General features: G+C 40.2%; 1 protein-coding gene across 9 annotated transcripts in view; it reads left to right on the forward strand.

Moving 5' to 3' along the window:
• TMEM108 (transmembrane protein 108) overlaps positions 1 to 19,931 on the forward strand; it is a 276,598-nt gene that overhangs the window by 124,344 nt on the left and 132,323 nt on the right. For 5 of the 9 annotated variants that reach the window (XM_080583505.1, XM_080583502.1, XM_080583503.1 and 2 more), the window contains one exon: positions 3,102 to 3,231. The exons of 1 other annotated variant lie outside the window; for it this stretch is intronic. The gene's annotated coding sequence lies outside the window, so the exon portion shown is untranslated. Of the gene's footprint in view, positions 1 to 3,101; positions 3,232 to 4,129; positions 4,813 to 7,170; positions 7,249 to 19,931 lie in introns of those variants that run through there. 3 more of the 9 variants (XM_080583501.1, XM_080583500.1, XM_080583506.1) reach the window with 3 other exon arrangements.

The raw sequence follows: 19,931 nt of genomic DNA on the forward strand, positions 1-19,931 counted from the left end.
GTATGAGCTGGCACACTTACCAGTTTTCCTTTGCACAGCTCTCTTTAGCACTGGGTAAGGATCCAGTTTGTCTTTCATCATGGGGGATGAGATTCTCCATGCTCTCTCATCACTTCAGCATCAGAAGGCAGGTTTTGTCCAGTGTGCTGCGAAAGAGAGGAAAAGATTTGCTCAAACTGCATTGGCAGTCTTTGTTTGGGAGCATGATATAAAGGAAGAGGAATAACGTAATGTCACAAGTGGGCAATGTATTGAATGCTGCATGCAGAACTACTGAGCTTGCTGTGAGCAGCAGTGACTGCCAGGGCCTCTTCTCACAAGAGAAGCACAAGAGGAGTTGTATGATCATTAGAGTAAGGAACATCTCCAACATCCAGTTTGATTTTGAAATTCCTTGTTTTGTCAATCCATTCCATCCATAGAGTGGAGACCTCAGATTAAATTCTTGTCCCACTGAGTAAACACAAAGTGAGGAAGAAAAGAAAAAAGTGGGAGAGAAGGTGAGAAGTGCACAGAGGAATGGAGGCTGTTGGAGCCAGTGTGCTAGTTGCTGCAGCCTGGTTTAGCTCAGCCTCTTTACAATGCTTTGGGGGACAACCACAGGCTTGGCTGTAAATCTGCAGGTGCTCCTGTGCATGGTAATGTTGACAGGATTTAGTTTATCCTGGAACTATAAACAGTGACATTAATATCAATCAGAAAGGACACGAGTTTTATTCTCAGGTGGGTACATACGTTTTTAGGGCACTCAAAATGCATTCCTTTTCAACAGAATTTGTATCAGCATAATTATTGCAGTTTTGGTATGACTTTAATTAAGAAGTTTGGCTGAGCAGCTCATGTTGCAGCATTAAGCTCTATCTACTAAGGGAGACTTTACCAGGAGTGGCCTTCAAGTGAAGCATCACAGTGCTTCAGAGAAGCAGGTGGAGTTTTATGACAAGCCACTAGTACGATATGTTAGTTGTGGAAGACATGGGAGAATTGGTGGTGAAAGAAGCCTTAAAGGATCACTGGCATTCAGATTGTAATCCAGAGGTAGTCCTCTAAGCAGGACTACATGTAGGTGGCCTTTATGATGGTTCTAAAATGGGAGTTATGCGGTAAAATTGATTGAGGGATTTAATAATGCATGTACACATTCACATTTTTGCATATAGTTCTTTCAAAACTGGAAATGCATAGCTATTTTTGGAGTTCCTCCTATCTGAGAAATACTTGCAGCTTTGTCCCTGTCATCACTGGGCCAGATCAACATCCAGTGTAAACAGGTTAATCAAAATCAGTGGAGTGGTACCTGCGTGGCCTTCATGTGCCTTGCCTGTTGACTTTCTACTTTCTGGAAGAAAAAACACACTCGAGACACATAAAATAGAGGGATTTTGCTTGATCAGTGGTGTTCCTATTCAGAGACTTTGGAAGGGTGATACATACTATCTGTGTCAAGCTGCTAAAGCAATGTTTTTTAGCATGTTCTACAGTAACTTCAGATTAGAGTGGTGCACGTAGAGTACTTGTGTACACAAAGCACACAGAAAAATGGAGATGTGCTTTTCACACGGTAAGATTTTTGGGGAGTAGATCTAACATCTGCAAGTAGAGCCAAGAGCAATGCAGTCATTTTTACATATTGTTAATACTCCTCTGCTCAGTGCTTTTTGTTGTTGTTTTTGTTGTTGTTGTACCTATGTAGATTAATAGCGTAACTGAAATCAGGACAGAAGCTAATCAGGATACATGTTTTCTCTAACAGTTCCCTTTGCTTTAGTTTCTGAGTAAATAGCTTAAGGCACATCATGTAACAAGACACTTGAAGACACTCCAGGCATTTTGTTAGTTAACCTGGACATTACTTCATGTAATGCCTATCATTATGTGGGACAAACACTGCAAAATAATAACACAGTGTTATGTACAAAGGACTGGAAATAAAATACATCCAAGCTTTGAATACAAATAATATTGTAGCATTCAGTATGTAATGGTAGACTAAGGAGATCTCCTATTAATTTCTGTGTTTTCATCAGCCTTTGAGCAGAGCTTGTGCATTATGAGGATAATTAATCTTACTGAGTAACCAAGAAAAAAAAATTCTAGATGTCTTTTCACAAACTCTTTATCATACCTGCTGCTGTTGGCTCATTCTTCTTTGTTCTCCAAATCTATTCCTGCAGTCACATAATTGATATGTTTGCATACACTGAGTCCTTGTCCTATAGGAATTTGGCACATGACAACCAATTTATTTTTTTAAAAAAATTAATCAGTTCTTCAGTAGTGTTGTGGCAGTGGTGTGCCTTCAGAGTTTTCTTTACCTGCATACAGGTAAAGTTTATGTCCCTTTTCTTATTCTACTGCCTCCTCCTGAGAAGCCAAACAATCAGGTCCACGGTTCAAGCGTACGTGACTTCCTGACAGGTCCTGCCAGTGCCTAGGCAGAGAACCTGTTGCTTGGTTTTCAGAGCTCCTTTTGATTTGGATGCCCAAATTTCAGTACGAGCAGTGCAGTTACGTGTGCATTCGAGGAATCTCACTGTGTTTCCCTTAGTAGTTCTACCAAAAAAAAAAAAAAATCCCTCTGCTGCTGAAAAAATTTGAGCAGTGTTCAAAATCAATGTTTTGAAGGAGTTTTTTCTTTTGTTATCTTAATTGCTGAGCATAGATCTTGGCCACTCCGTCAACCTCCAGTTTCTCAAATTAGTAGCATTCCTACTCCTGAGCCAGTATTTAAATTTAACTTAGCCTCTTTCCACAAGAACCAACCTTTAACAGATAAATTCGGAAATAAATTGACAATTCAAAGTCTTGAGTGCTTGAAATTAATAAGGTAGGAGCATATTCTCAAATATATGATATGCACATATGGCAAATGACTTTCTGAAGAGTCAGCAAAGGAATCCTACAGAATAAAGTATTTCAGTATCCACCAAAAATAATCAGTGACATACTGAAACACTGTGGTCTGTAAGTCATTGCACTGAAAGCTCTTGAGAGCAATAAGAGCCACATGGCACAGTGCCATATGTATTAAAATTGAGTGCTTTGTAGAATGAGGTGGATAAACATCTTGGAATAACATACCCACTTTTGTAAATTTACAGGTTGCACCAGTTGGCAAATTAAAAATAAGAAAACAAGAAGCTCAAAGAGTTGCTGTTACCAGAAAGGTCAGAATCAATGGACTGTATGGATATTGATATGTTTGAAGACATCAGCACTTCCCATTACAAGGTAAAGTACAAAAGTGTTTTTTCTGCCAGCTTGTTTCTCTTCAGTGCAGTGCAGCCATCTCTTTTGTGGCATTGCACGAGGTGGCAATTGAGGTGGTCTCTGAAGCTTGTTCAGTCTAGTGGCTCACTGCTAATAACAGTGGTCTACAATAAATGTGTAACTGGACAATATACAGACCAGAAAAGGCCTAAGTTTTCAAAGTTAGTGACAAATGGGTTTCTCAGAGCCTGTAAAATAACATATAAAGTATTTGCTTAGGTAGATCTACAGGTTGTATTTTTAGGATGTACCAATAGGAGCCCTTCCCTCTCCTCACCTTTTTTACATGTGGTATATCATCCGCTTATGTGCTTGTTAATTGCCCAGTGATGTAGACTGAAGTATACTTGAAACCTGTGTCTCTTAGTGCTGCATCTTAATCAGGAGAAAATGTATCTAAACTAAATGTTGTTAGAGACACAAATTATGCCATTTTCTTCATACAGTCTTCATATTCTTTCACTTCTAGGATTGCTGTATGATTTGTTTACAAGAACTGGTACATTTCTTCTATATAATTCAATAAAAATGTTAATGATGCATTGTTTTAAGCTGGTAGTGGTGGAGAACTTCATACATTTTCTTGTTATCTTTTGCCTAATGCCTGGAAATACTGCCACTTATTCTGAATGCTTCCTTTATTGAGTTATTTTCAGGAAACATACATACAAAACAGATTTAAAAAAAAAAATGAACTGGTAGAAAGATGTGAAACAAGCTAATATTTTAAAATAAAATTTCTTCTTATTTTGGAGTGGGTGTAGTTCTGCATGGCTGGGGGACGGCTGATTTGAGACTTCATATTCCAAAAATTCTGATCAACACAGGATTGTTACAGAGCAAATACAAAACTGCAACACCAGCTCTGTGTTACTTAAGAACTCAAATTAGGCAGCTGTGCAGTTGCAAAAAAGGGGGCAGTTACAACTGTTCTTAGCTGGTGCCTGCTGTAATCCAGGGAGGACTTTCAGCAGAAGTCTGTGTGACACTCCATTCTCACCAGCTTGTGTTAAATGATGAAGGAACAATCTCTGCAGGGGGATGCATTGCCGTTGCTTCTACTTTGTACAGAAATACTGATCAGTGTTATCTGTGTTTTTCACAAGCGTGACATACAGTCCCCTCTTTCTTCTTTTGTGGAAGACCTAAGTTTTAAAGAGTTCCTCTTAAGGTGGAGAAGGAAGCAAGCTATGGCATGACATCCTATGAAGTAGGAAATGCTCCCTTGTACACTGAAAGAACAGGAATGGAATGTGTGAAGTATTTAGAAAATGCACAGATAAGCATCAGCAAATAAAATGTGCAAGGAAAAAACACATTGAAGCTCTTGAGTGCTTGGGACATTCCAGTAACTTTCCACAATTGTTGCTATGGAATGTACATAGAAAGACCATAAAAACCTGCAAGAGCTGGTCTAGATGACAGACACTTCTCTGAAGTTTCATTTCCCCTCCCATATGCTCGGGTGATGCCTGGTGTCCATGCATGGGTGCTGTGATGGAATCTGTATCACTACCTACCTACTATTGTTTGGTTCAACAGGTATGAGTACTGCTCTGGCCTATGCTTTCTCACTCTGTACACCTCTACGCTTACATTTAGTGAGATCCCCAGCTTTAGTGCCAATCCCTAATATAATGGGGGCTGAGAGGTTAGAGCAAAAGCTTTGATTCTGCTTATGAAAAATGAGGATACCATTTTGTGTTCTCTGGCACAGGAAGGAGCCCAGCGTTGGATAGGGTCTTGGGCTGTTGTGTGACAAGTAATCCTTCCAAATAAGACTTGCATTCCTGCAGCAGCCATTCTGGGAATGGAGAATGAATACATAGAGGGAAATTCAGCTTACACAGACATAGCTCAGGTTCAGTCATTCAGAACACAAGTCAATCACGGACAGAGTTGCACATGAATTGACTCCTTTCTGAGAAGATCTGGTACTAGGGGCTAAGAAAAATGTACAGGGTCAGAATGTCTACACTGTCTTACTTAACTGGATTTATTGGCACTTATGCACAGCAAAAATGTTGTTACAGCCCCAGAGTTGCTTTGTTAGTTTTCATTTGCCAAAGGCTGTCATCCCCGCAGTAGTTGTGGTGTGGAACATGAGCCAGCAACCCAGCTACTTCTGTGTACTGTCTGTGTCTTCATTTAAAACTTCATTGCTCTTTAGTGCTGTTTACTCTCTGCTTTAAAACAACAGAGATAGCAGAGTTACCATAGTAAACTGTTTGGATCGTAGGCTGTGGGATGGAATAGATAGCTGGAGGTAATAATGCCATAAATGTAAGCTAGACCTTGAATCACCAAACTTTCATATTGCTATTTATTTGTGGGCATTACTCTTTGTAGCCTTTTAGGTGTTTTTATCCTTTTTTTTTTTTTAATAAGAAATGTCTGAACCATAAAATAAAGCCGAAGAAGTAAAGGAATAGACTTCCTTCTAGTTTAGACTCAACACAGGTATATCAATAATAACACAAGTTATGCAGGTTTCAGTTAATTTGTTAACTGACTTATGGGAAAAACTTATGGGAAATAATACTAGAAGAGCTCAAAACTGAATAAGAATTTCCTTCAACTCATCAAAATGTATTGTAGCTCTTGTTTTTTCTGCAGAAGAGAAGGATATTTGTTCTCCATATTGAAGCTCTCTCATACTTACTTGAAATGTTTATTTTCGAATGTTGGGAGAGCTGAAACCAAACCAGTTTATTTTGCTAGGAGTTCACAACTTAGTGAAAGATTTTCTTATAGTTAAATAAATTGACATTATTTATGACTTAGCCACATCTTTTTCTTCTCTGGTGCACTGAATTTCATGTTCCTATTTTTTCACTTTTACCGGTAGTGCTGAGGAATCCCAGGCATTGTCAAGACATCAATAGTACCAGGTCCCATGCCAGGCCTAGCATAAATGCAAATGTTCCTTTCTGCAAAGAGCATCTATCTAAGAGGCAAGAAAGACTAGAAGGGTAGATGGACCCTGGAGTATACGAGACAGACTTTTTTCATTAGCACAGTAAGCAGTGGCTTGAAGTTCTTTGAGGCAGCCATTTATATATACAATTCCGTAGACTTATAGTGATTGTATTTTAAGGTGGTGGAGAATCAAAGTATTTCATCCCTCCAGCTAGAGATGGATCCTGAAGTTGCCAGTAATGTCGCTGTCATACTTCCTGTGCACTGTTTTGATTTGCGTAAGAGCAGTTTGATATAAATCGACTCAGAAATGGAAGCAGCCAGGCGGGGGGGTGGAAGCTTTGCCTTTTGGAAGTGAGGGTGACATAAAGCTTGCTTGTCCTGCAGTATAATTTGTCCTGACATTTGCTGGCACAGTAAGTTCTTACTAACTGCACTGACACTTGCCCTGTGTGACATAATTCAAAACACTTTTTAATAATACTTCTGCTTGAATTGAAAACAGCCAAACTGTCTTTTCTAATTTCAGCCTGTTTGATCCCTCATCCCCAGTGGTAAATTCTGCTTTGCAGTGTTTCCTTGTGCTGCCTGAAGGAAAAAGATGAGGTAGCGACTACTAATCCAGGTGTTCTTTACCATTGACGTAACACCATCATAAGATCATGCTAGAAGTCATTGATCCTTCATCAACTAAATCCTGAAGGAGTTCACTTCAGGAGGTAACCCTTCCAAAGCAGAGGTGTTGATATAGAAGTAACAACAGAGTCAACTAGCAATATGCTGGTTTTGTATGTGCCACTGTTTATTACTACTGACATTGGACAGCAGTCACAAAACATAATATTTAAAAACCCATCAAAAGGAAAATGGCATGGAGTGAGACTAGAGCCTTCACAATCAAAAAGACTGCTGTTTTCTTGTTTTCATGTGGGTCACTGAGAGGGGATTTTTACAACTTTGTTTTTAATTTGTTTCTCCAAGGAGAGTCTGTGTTTTCTTCAGTAAAGAAGAATGTTTAAACACTTGTTGCCACTTAGTCATCTACGTGAGTAGCACACGGTATGCTGCAGTTATTTTCCATCTAGTCTTCTGGAACTATAGTTGCTTTTGATAACATTTTGTTCCTGCTGGTGCCACCAAATATGCAGAATTTACTCCACTTGGTGATTTGCCCTTCTTTGTTACTATTCCTAATAGTAAGCACTAATGCTTCTGTCAGGATGGGAGCACCCTGCTGCTATGATGTGGGTGAAAGTCTTATGGGTGCAGTTAAACACATTCAGTGAAGTGTGGTGTGAAATTCACCAGTGCACGGACAACTTGAGAGTATGACCTCTTGTTTGATAGTTGGTATAAAAGTAAACTGGTATAGACAGTAAAATCAGACTGGGAAATGCAGTATAAAGGTAGACATGCTGTAATATTAACCTAAGAGGGTTTGTAAGAACTAGCAAAAAGAAGGAAGCAGATACTTGAGTATACAGGATGCATAGTGCTACCTCTGTTTTCTTCCCAAGCACAGAAACAAAAGCTGGGGATGTCAGCTACTTCTAGCTATCCGTTTATTTCTTCTCAAGCTCCTCACAACCCATGAGTCATAGGTTTGAGGACAACCTCATATCAACTGCATGTGGCAGGGAAATATCCTTACCCCATTCCCCCATACAGGTGGTCACTGAGCTTAGCCCAGGATTGTGCAAAGCAGAGAACAAAATTCCTCTTCTAAAACCCAGCACCAGGTTCGGCTGGTCGCTCAGTGCTCTTCTACCACAGGGTTGGTCTTTCTGCACAATGAATAGCCCATACCACCCCTATCCTCAATTAGAGTAAGGATCAGGCCGTTGCATTTCTAGGTCAGACTTAAAAGTGTGAGAAGGTCACACTCTGCTTCAATTATTTGCTGTTCAGGCAGAGAACTGAAAATAGTAAATGGAGTACAGACAACTATAGAAATTCAGGAGACACTCCGTTTTGGAGAGAGTTCAGCTTCTTACAAGAAATAGGCCAAAGTGAACTTTTAAACTCTGGTAGCCTGTAAAGGTGAGGTTGTAGCTGAGACAGCATCACTTTGTTGTACTAGAGAGGTAAATAAAGATCCTCTTACTGCAATGAAGTCAGTATAGAAAATGTTAGAGGTATGTTCTGCATGACTTGTGTATTTATTTCTGTATCTGTGCTGTTAGATTACTAAAAGTGGATTTTAAAAGTTCTATTTGTGATGTAACCTTTTCTTTGTTGTTGCTGTTTTCATATTTTTATTAATCCTTTAACATACGGGCTAATTGCTTAGATCGTTATATATGTAAACTGTCTAAAAACAAATGATAAATATATATATTTTTAAACAACTGTCTTCCTCCAACATTTAGAATGGAAGAAGCAATGCTGAGAAGTTAAACGAATGCTCTTGCCTAGGATGGCAGAAGCACATCATGCGAATTTTCACAAGTGAAAGCCAGCATCCTCTTTTGCACTTACTTTGGAGTTGCTTATAGCTGCAAAGAGGTAGCAGAGTGCTAAATCAAAGTGTTTAAAATTTGGGGAAAGATTTTGACTTCTTAATGTTCTGTAAAAGCTTGTGTTTACGCATGTCAATCTGGGATCTGAGTTTAAATTGTTGGCATCTTTCTAAATGTGTATTAAAAGGCATGGAAAAATGGCGTGCATGGTATACTACGTCAGAAGAAGGAATGGGGGTTTCTTTTTTACTTTGCTAGAATGTGAGGCAAAGATGCTCTGTGTATGGCCTTGCCCACAAGATCTGACTTTTAAAAATTATTTTTAATTATTTTTCCGTGGCTTTAGCTAAATCACCTAATTTATCAGTCTTATTTATCTTCTGTTAAATGGAGCAATAGCACTAGCTTCATTTGATTTAGGGAAGGAAGTAAGGAGAAAATGAGTGTGCAGTTGTTGAAGATCCCGGTTGTTAAAATGCAAACTATTGTTCTTGTAAGACTTTGGTCTAGTATGAGCAATATAATCAGCTGGCAACTTTGTCTAGGTATCCTGGTGAACTACCAAATAAGCATTTAATGTTCTACGTCTTATATCGAGGTTGTCATTTCATTACATCGTTGTCTTAATTCGTGCTTTCTTTGATAACTATTAAAACACGAGGTTATCTGGCGCTTCCCTGAAAGTGATAAGCTTATTTAACCCAGAGCTCTTCTGAATGTTCTGAAGAGTTACACTGCTTGTTCATTTAGCAGCATCCAATGCTGGCTTTCCCTGCTAAGCTTAGTCAAATTTTGTACGTAGAATATATTGTCTATAAACTTCAGATGGTTCAGCTCCTGTCTTTTATGATGTATGTTGGTGTGCTGTTGTTGTTGTGTTTTTTTTTTTGGCTTTCTTTGTTTTTACTCTTTCAACCCATTTTCCAGAAGAGAATTTCACTGGTGCATGTAAAAGTTTATTTATCAGAGCTTTCCTCTGAACTGAAGGATATTTTATGCATCACATCAAGCTTTATTAATTTGCAAGTGCTGCTTCCTCTTTTTGGATGCGATCTTCATCTCCTGGAGTAGAATCTCTCTTAAGGTGCTCTTGTCTTAGGTACTGCAATTCTCCCCCACTGTCTGCTTTATTTCCTGAGGCTGCCACACAACCTAAGAGCTTTCAGAATGGAGGCTGTCAGGTACCAATTAGCAGGAGCCACCACACTGCTCTCATTTTGGTCTATCTTTGGCGGTCTGTTACTGTGTTCTTCAGCTTTCAGTTTCTCAGCGGGTAACTTGCCTTTTCCTTCATCTTTCAAAATCCGTATGTTTGTCTTGCCTTAATTTTCCCCTTTTTGGGAATTTGATGTCTTTCCCTCCTCCCCTCAGGCTGTTGAAATTCTTCCTTCATCTTATTGCACCTTTCCAGGCTAATTTTAGCTCTCTGCTTACTGGTGATCAATCTGCTTTTATCCAGCTTTGCACTAAGTGGGATCTTCTGTGTGGTTCTTTCTCCTGGGACTGTGTCATCCCTTGAACTTTTGCTCTGTAGAGAAGTGGAACTATTCTGCTTCTTGGTCACAGACACAAAAATCGAACTCTTTTTCATGCTGGCAGTTAGTATTTTGCTTTATCTAATTTCAGATCAAATAGATTCACAAGGAGTCTCTTAATCTGCAGAGAAATTATGCTAGCATTCCTGTTCTCTTGTCCTAACTCATTAGACAAGCACCTGCTGCCTTGCAGCTTCGCTTCTGTGTGGATATATGAAAATGCTGCTCTGTGCTCTTCACGCATACTTGTGTGCAACTGCCCAGTGGCTTTCTCCTGGATATCTCTTAAGAGCATCTAGCCTGTTTCTTGCAGCCTCCCTCCTAACTTAACATTATTTCACTCATGATCAAGTTGCAGGCCACCTGACTTCCAGGCCTGAAGGAGTGAAGGGAATTTGGAGCTCGTTAAAGAAATTTTGGCAAGACGTGGAGGTTACCAGCAGGGCTCCTTAGAATTAGGTTTTGATATGTCTGCTGGTGGTGACTTTTATTTATTTTTTTTTTCTCAAAAGAAAAGGCAATTTTGTAGAAATCAGCAACTTATTACAGTGCAAAACCACTGCAGCGCTTCATCTGGTAGCGCAGCCCATGCAGTTTGGGTCTGAGGCAGGAGCTTGTGAGAGAGGGATGGGAGAAGGGGGAAGATAATTTTCACATTCCGCACAAGTAGTATAAGCTCTTTGTTTAATATCTTGAAATCTGACACGGATGACTATCCATTGGGGATATTCAAAGACTGTAATTAAAAAGTTTTTATGTAAGGAGAGGGTAAGTCATTGAAGCATTGCTGGAAGGGTAGCAATGAAACACTTTCACTGGTATTTTTCAATGTTTTTATCTCCAGTTTAACCTCCAGTTATACTCAATCACCTTCATTTCCCCCGTCTCATATAAAATGTTTTAGTGGGTTATGACAAATACTCAAAGCTATTGCAAAGAGAGGATCATTTGCTATTTTTCCTCAAACTACCAGTAATGGTTAGTGCTCTGCAGCCGCAACATGCTACCTTGCAGTGATGTAGCAAACTAGTCTGAGGCACTCCAGGTACTTTGTGTTAATGAAACTTCATCACTCCCATCCGAGGCAGCGTCTTATGTATGCTGGATAGTGGTCTGTGAGTAGTTGCATTGTAATTAGTGCAGCTATTTATGATTGGAAGTATGATGTGGGTAATATATTGGAAGCTAGCCCTATCACATATCCTACTCCCAAGGTCTTAACACTGTGACAACAGGAGTGCCAGAAATAGAAATCAGGATTCTCGGCTCCAGGGAGAGTGTGATTTCATTGCTGGGCAGCGTTTCCTCTCTGAGGAACTTCTGTCTGTCTACCTTAGTCCACCTTTCTTTTTTTTTTTTTCCTTACCTTTGTTGCAGAGAAGCAGTCTCTCACTAAATTAGTTTTTAAACAGAAGGTAATTGCAATCAAATCTCTTCAGTGAGGGCTTGGTGTTGGTGATCGTGGTTTTGTTTGTTTGTTTGTTTGTTTGTTTGTTTTTTGTTTAAATTAGATATCCTAGGAATCATACTGAACTGTTTCTTACCATGGAGCTAGCAGTGAATAAAAAATGACAATGTTTAGGCACCTTTTTTAACAGAATGCCATTACCATGGTGCAAGGCAAGTTGTTATTTGGTTGGAAATTTTCAGCAAAAACACAGCCACCATTTTTTCTCTCCTCTCCCTCTTTTATGACCCTCCCTAAGTGCATAGATGTTAAAAGCTAAAATTCTTATTCTTCAGAGATCCTGCACAACTCCAGTCCAGTATCTGTGGGACTATCGTGTTAGGTCTAATGCAGGCTTGTTGTTGTTTTGCTACGGCATTATAAATTCAGCAAAGTTCATGAAATGTGATCACCAAAGGACGGCTCAAGCTGATCTCTCATCACTGGAGCTTACTGTCCATGGCTGACAGCTGAGCAATCGTGTAAATAGGTAAAGGTCAGGATTAATCCAACCCTTCACATTCTGACACTGCAGACCCTTTCCAAGTACGGTAATGAGCTGTGTTATAATGAGAAAAGTAGCTAATGAAAGCTTAGTTTAATGTGGCTGTGATGCCTTTCATACCTCAAAAGGCGTTACCCAATTTCTGTTATCAAATAGCTGGATACCCACTGCTTTGTTGCAACCCTTCCATCTGAAATAACATATTGACCGCAAGTACAGCTCGGTAACAGAGAAATTAGTTGATACCATAGTGCTGTATGGTTGAGGGCAAGAACTATCACAGAGATGCAGACTCTTTGCACAGATCTCCACCAGTTTCTGGGACAAGTCCTTTGGCTGAATTTATTTCCACTGTTTGCTTCTGCATTTTGAACTTTAATCTTTTTTTTTCAGTCACTTCAGGGGAATTTCTAGAGGCACCTTCTCCCATTTATTCATCTTTTTCTGCAGGGCAGGTAATCTGGTCCTTAATTAGTACAAGGCCATCTCGAGTAATTTATGCCTATATGTTGGCTGCAGAAAACAGACTAATGGTGGAAATTGTGTTTGGTGTTTTTGTGCAGTTATTTTCAATAATAAAAGGATCACATCAGTGGGACAAAGATTGGATACCAAGAAAGAACGGTTAATTAGAAACCTTGTGGTCCTGCAGTGGCCCTAGAGACCACCTAAGTAGGCAGGACTTTTATTAGAAATAATATCAGTTCTCAGCTTCAAATCAGTGATACCAGAAAGTACAGATAAAGTTGTTAAAAATGGGATCTGCTCCAGGTGTTGGGCCCTGTGCTATTAGCAATCATAGTTTTAATTACAATTTTTGGTGCAGCTTCTCTAGCTGTAGTTCTTCACTGAGGGATTATGGTATTCTTCAGTTAGTTTCTGTACTACACATTGTTTAGCACATTTGAGAATTATATTTTGCCCCAAAGTGGAATTTCTTCTGTCCTTTTGCAGTACAAGAATGAGTTTATGTTACCATACTTTTATAGTCTTATGAAGACCAGCCCTTGATTCCAGTGTCACCTTTGTGCCTTTAAAAGGCGGATATATTATGATCTACTTTAGTTTTAGATCAGAAAATAATAATAATAATAATAATGAACACTCTTGGAACTTTAGGGATAAACAGAGAGTGTTAGTTACTCTTCTCCACAGCTTTTTTCTCTACTTTGTCTTCATAGGGAGGAAGAATTCAATTATTAATATTTTTATTCTCTTTTATTCAGTGAAAATATCATTTGATATGTAATAGCTAACTGCAGAGCTTCTGAAAAGTCTAGTAAGATAATAAATTACCTTAAAACTTGTAGGCAACTTTCTGATGTTCTTATTTCAGGACCATGTCATTTCACAGCTATGTACTAAAGCCAATGTCCTCTCAGAGATTCTCCCACAGTTATTACATTAGGTGAGTTTGGGCCAACTTCCTATGTGATGTGAACAGCAGTATCAGAATCTAGTCTTAAATCAGTTTATCTATTCTGATCTATTAAATGAAATACCAGTCATTTCAGGTCTTCTCTTTTTAATTAATAATTACAATGTATTTATACTGTCTTTCAGTTCACATAATTCAACAGCAGATGATGAAAAAGATCATAGATAACTTGATTTATTGCAGTGCTGAAGCAGGATTGTTCCTGGTGTCATACTTTCCATTGCTTTGCCCAGTACACTTTTAGGTGACTCGAAAGACAGATTGCCCATAATTTCCTCCTCCTCCCTAGGTACGGCTCAGATCCTTAGATGAGTTTCAATAAGAGGCTCGTTCTTTGTTTCAGTAAGCAGTTCATCAGTGTAGGATGACTTGCTGGGTCTCTGAGATGTATCCTTATAATAAAGGAGCAGTTTATAAACCTTTATGGCTGGATGGTGCAACTGGAAGAGAAGACATGACCCCTTGACTTAAAAGGGTCAGAAAAGGCAGAGATGTTTCTCCTTGAGCAGTAGCCACATGACAATGCAACTTGTGTCTTACTGCAGGAGAGCAAAAACAGCTGAGTGAGTAAGCAAATGCTGCGGGTTGTTTAAAGACTAGCAGAGCTTTACGTATAAGGAGGGAAGGTGCACTTTGCTGGAGGACTTCTCCCTCAAGTCGCCAAGACCTTCTTACTCAAACTCCCATTGCTTATCCCCTTTGTAGCTATATACAGTCTTTTTAGGTAGTTTATTTAAGTGATTGTGTTTAGGACATGTCAGTAAATTCCAATCTCCAGTGATAAATTTGGTGGTGAGTAGATTGTCTGGCAGAAGTTGTGGCTTCAGGCCCTTGTTAGGGAAGTGGCAGTGCTCCAAAACCACAATTACCAAACTCCATGTATTGTAGAGAGGCAGGTTAACTAAGAGATGATCTCTAGTATGAGTCCTTTCCTTTTTTAATAACTCATAATGATATGGACAAATTGGCAGTCCAGCCTTGTCATGTAAAGACTTCTTAATCCAGGTAAAACTTCTCTTCTTTCCTGCAGTCTACCAAACTTCAGTCTTTAACTAAGCCTTTAATTGTGTAGGATTTATCCAGCTTATTTTTATTCTGTTTACTTTATTTTTCCCCAGATTACACTCATAATCTCTTCCAAACATAATTGCCAGTGTAAAAGTGCTTCAAATGAGCTACTTCCTAGCAGAAAGTTTTTCCACTCTCTTACTTAATAGAGCAAAACATATGAAAGAATTGTAGAATTTGAGCCACTGTAGCCATTGTCACTTATACGAGCTAGCACAAGTGATTACTGAAGTACGTTAAATCCAGGGTTTACCCCCATTTGATTAGTAGATCCACTCACTGAATTTTATTCTTCCCCTCCCCGTGGAAATGAGGTTGTTTGCCCAGTCTTCTCAATTTTGATCAGGTAATTATATCTGTAGGTTTAAAAAAAAAAAAAAAAGTGTGTGTGTGGGGGGTAGGATAGGAGGAAATGGTCTGTGCTTTATTTTGAAAAGAGATGTTAAATAATCCTATTGCAGAGAATTACAGAAAGGTTTGGGTTGGAAGGGACCTTAAAGACCATCTAATTCCAACTGCCACTGGACCTGGTTGCCCAAAGCCCCATCCAGCCTGGCCTTGAACACCTCCAGAGATGGGGCATCCACAGCTTCTCTGGGCAGCCTGTGCCAGGGTCTCACTGCCCTCTGAGCAAAGAATTTCTTCTGAATATCTAATCTAAATCTACACTCTTTTAGTTTAAAAATTTGTTCTCATCTTTAAGGATTTATGCTGACAAAAGCACTTCAGTCACAAAATAAGAGCAAAAGGAAGATGAGAAGGCAAAATAAACAAGACAGAGGAAAGTGAATGTGGCTCAGCAAATCAAGTAAGGGAAGAGACGGGATCAGAATTCCTGACTTCAGAGCTGAAGTCTAACTGATTTGCTCCATGACACAAAGTATCTTCACCCTTCAGTATGCCTGTCTTTATGAAGGTCATGTATGCTACCTGATTTAAAAGGGGTCCTGGTGTTTAATTGTAAAATGCTTTGACAACATTGAATGAAAAGGATTGTATGTAGACGGAAACACAGAGGTGCAGAAATATAGGCGTGCACCTCAGCCCAGTGCAGTTCTAGAGCTCAGAACTGTTTCCAGCATAGAAGGACTGGAAGAAATGTACTGGGAGCTGCTAAGTAATTCCACAAGGCTTTTTAGACATTTGCTGCAAGTTACTTTGGCTTTGCAGTAAGTATGGGTTGATACTCAGCTTAATGCATACAAGGTCTGGAGGGAGAAGTGTGGGGAGGAAGGGTCTCTTTTTTTTTTTTTTTTTTTAATTCCTTTTGTACTTCTTCCCCTGTCATTAGAGCTGAAATTCATTCTTTCCCTCTTGTAGAGCCCCAGCTGTTTACTCTGTGTTAAGTAACTGACATTTTAATATGAAAGATTTTCAGTAGCCAAGGATTATGTTATGAAGGGAAAATAAAAGGCTTCTTCGTACATGCTCTTCCTTGAAGACAGGATGCTGGTAGATGGATGGCTGGTCAGCTTCAGGATGGCATGTTTTAGATTATTATAGCAGCTCTTCTCTGACCACTCGCTTCTCCTACTGCTCATCAATTCCATTTGCAATAAACGGTTTGATGACTCTGTCTTGAAAACAATTCAGGTTGTAGTGGTTTTCCAAAGCTAACGCTAACCTCTTCTTCCACAGCATCATAGTGTACGTTTCCCTTGCTTTGTACCTTCTGTGTATTTTTTTATTTCTTTATTTTTTCCTCCCTTTATTCCTTAATTTCACCTGTCCTTCTAACAGTAGTGTTCAGATGGAGTAGAAAGCATGCAGAGAAATAGCTCCCTTAATACATTTTTGCTGCACAATTCAGAGAGCAGCCTATTGATGTGTGTGTCGGCAGTGAGGAAGGGAAGAGGTAACAGATGGCATGAAGGGAGAGCTAAGAAGCCTTGCATGAAGAAGCAAGGGAGCAGTATTTCCATAAAAAGATGAGCAATGTTGTCAGAAAGTAATATGCAAGGGGAGGAAGACACAGCTGGGGACCTAAGGTAAAGCCAGAGAACTCAAAAGGAGACTAAACACCAGCCTTCCCAGACTGAGCATCCTCTCTGGTGAAGGGCCTCTGGTGGGTTGCCGGCTGGTGAAGGTCAACCTTCTGCTTCTCCACACTCAGCTAAAAGTCCTAGGTTTCTAGGTCAAAAAATGTACAGTCATCTCAGGTGATTTCTTGTGTTTCTTCTTATGTTCAGGATGGAGCAACAACCCGTCCTGTGCCATTAGGCCACGTTGCAAGGGAGAAGGCTACAGGGCTGTGCTGCAGCTGGAAGCTCATAACCTTACCTGGCCACTGTGACTGCATCAGTATTAATAAATGAAATGTGGCCAGCATGGCCAGAGTCATCTTGGGCTCTGAGGGCAGCAGGCTGTGTGCAGCCCATCCCTGGTCAGTTAAACTTTTTTAGCTTCCAGAACAAGACACCTGCATGCAAACTCCTTACCGGGGGTGAGGTCTGCTTATTGCTGACTCCTAAACTGTGCCTGAGAATGGTCGAAACCAGGCCAGTGGCCATTTGAATAATTCAACAGAGCTTGATTGATTTCCAGCACCCATGGGTGTTCCTTTACAATGGGTACCTTACAAACATGACCCTGGGCGCAACCAGTTGGCCTTTTCTGCAGAGTATGGAAAGGGTTGGGGAGCTGCTGTTACAACGATAACAACAGGTCAGACATGGGCAGTGAGGGTGCACAATGAGACACAGTGATCCTGGCAGTGCCACTATGGTGTTTTGGGGTGGCCTTTTTTAATCACCCCATTATCAGGAACAGAGAGAATGATTTGAACGAGTTTTGCTTTTGAATTTCTGCAGTTTATTTGAGCCTGAGGAATTTAGCTGGCAAAGCAAGCAGGGGCAGATTGCTGTCTACAATTTTTCAGATCTCTCTGCGAAAGGAAAACAAGGTATTTGGGATTTTATTCCATGAGGACCAGTCATAAAACAATGCGTAATGGAGGCACTTTCTGATGACTGCACAAGGAATTGCACTTGGCAATGCCATTATATGAATGCGATCCTAATTCCTGTTTGCACTAGCGCTGTAAGCAAACTTAGACCATGGTTTGCTTCTAACTAATTAAAGTGTTATTTAGGAATATAAGTAATCTGTATACCAGAATGATTATTTATTTATTTTAAATCACAGAGAAAGGCATTTTATACTAAATTCTGCTGCCTCTGTAGTGCAATTTATTACACAAAAACTGATCTGGGGTTGCTCCTCTCTGAATCCAAGCATCTGTGACGTTAATGTTACTGCGTTTTATAATTGGTACTTGATAGTTTAAGTGGATAATCAGCTAAGACATAAATGCAGCTTACCAGGAAACAATTGAGAATTTAGGATAATAAGGCTGATTAGACGCCGTTACGCCAGTCTCATGCTAAGATAATTCTGCTGAGTTGAAGTAGTACAAATAATACTGGAAAATACACAGTGGTCAGGCAGACCCCCTTTGCCTGTGCTTCTTTGCTTTACCATTTGAGTAGACGCAGCTCAAATGATAAGCTGCTGGTAGTAAGAAAGATGAAGTGATCCCCAAGTCTGCGATTTGAGATGTTCCTTCCTTGCGATCTTTCATAAAGAAGTCTGAAAACAAGCTCAAAACACCCCGTGGCACTCATTTAAATATTTCCCTGCTGTTATCTAGCCTTAATACTTTAAATTAAAACACAAAAGGAGAGTCATCTTGTCCAGCCTTACACAAACCTGGCAGATTTTAGCATCCACTGGGGACACTTGTTTGCTGCTAAAGCAGGTGTTAACGCGCGGCAGAGGGAATCACGCGCGTCCTTCTAGCGGCCAGGCACAAGAGTGCCCGTGCACAGCTTGTTCAGGCTCTTAATTCATGGCCCAAGCAGTAGAACCACGTGCTCTGTACAAGAGCTGTTTGGGGAGAAGGTGAACAAACACAGCTTTAAATTACCTTCATGACTCCCAGGCACAGGGCTTCGTGAGGACCAATTTAGTCCATGGCACGGAATATTGCAGCCTTATTGCCAGGGTATTGAAGAGAGGTGACACAGAGCCTGCTGCGTCAGATGTTGTTGCTGGATATAGTTTCTCACAATGTTATTTGTAGCATGGGAAGGAAACCAGTCGTTCCCGTGTCCTAAGGGCTCGTTCTGGCCCTATTTCTCATCTACAGTGCTGTGGAGGTGCAAAGCAAATGGAGAGAGTCCACTGATGAAAATATTCCTCTTTTTTTTCTTTTTTTTCCCCCTCTCTCTAGTGTGTGCAATGCTTCCTGCTATTGGGAAGTACTTTTACTAAGTAGATTGACCTGCCAGCGTCTTGTGTTGTTTTGGGACTCATGTAACTGAACCCTTTGGATCCCTTTATCAGATTCCTCCCTACTTGTGAGGCTTACGAAGCCCACAGACTGACGAGCAGTAAATCCTCTCTCCAAAAGCACGGGCTAATCCCCGCAGCACCCGTCTCTTTTTGGCGTGCCCCGGAGTCGTTGTTTGGCATGCCCTTGACAACTTCAATGTCACAGGAGCAGCAGCTGGAGCTGTATGTTCAGTGGCCACGTGGTGGCTGGGTAGGATATGGTAGACATATGCTGTGTGTTTCAGGGCTATTTAAAGGATTAATTTGCATGGGCCATGCAGCTGAAACACTGCATGGCTACTGTTGTTATTCCGCCATGCTTAAGCACAACAAGCTGTTCATCTTACTCAGTATTTATTTTTCCTCCCAAAAAGTCACTGGAAGAGAGAATATCATAAAACACCCTCCATATCTGGGTAGGAGGGAAAGAGTGAATTTGTTTCCTCCGTGGAGGGAAATGCAGGCAGAACTCGCCTGCTCTACACCCTGCTTAGCAGAAGCCAGCTGGCTGGGCTTCGGGTTTGTAGCTCTGGATTAGCCATAGCACGGGTTTCTCTTACCCAGCAAAGACATCAGAGGGGACCGGGGTGGCAGGAGGCCTTCCAGGGCTTATTAAAGTAAGGGGGAGAAACATTACTGTTCAGGAAGCAGTCTACCAGTGGAGTGAATGCTTTTTAAAGTAGCATTGCCAAATTTCTTTATCTGCTATTTATGTATATTGAGCTATTCTTACATAAATTTGAGACTTTATTTTCCATGATGGCCCTTTTTTTCCCCTCTGTATAATGAGAGTCATTTCTCCATGTATCCTCTTTTGTCCAAGGATAGGATGCTTTACCTTTTGCTTTCTGTGAACTCAATAGGTACAGTTTGTGACTGTTAAGATTTTGTTGTTGTTTCATCTGCAGAAGTATGGCAAAGGTTCTGAAAACTGAATGTTCAAGAGGAACTGACTCCC

Source organism: Anser brachyrhynchus (assembly GCF_964034855.1).
Source record: "Anser brachyrhynchus genome assembly, chromosome: 2".
NCBI classification, from domain to species: Eukaryota; Metazoa; Chordata; class Aves; order Anseriformes; family Anatidae; genus Anser; species Anser brachyrhynchus.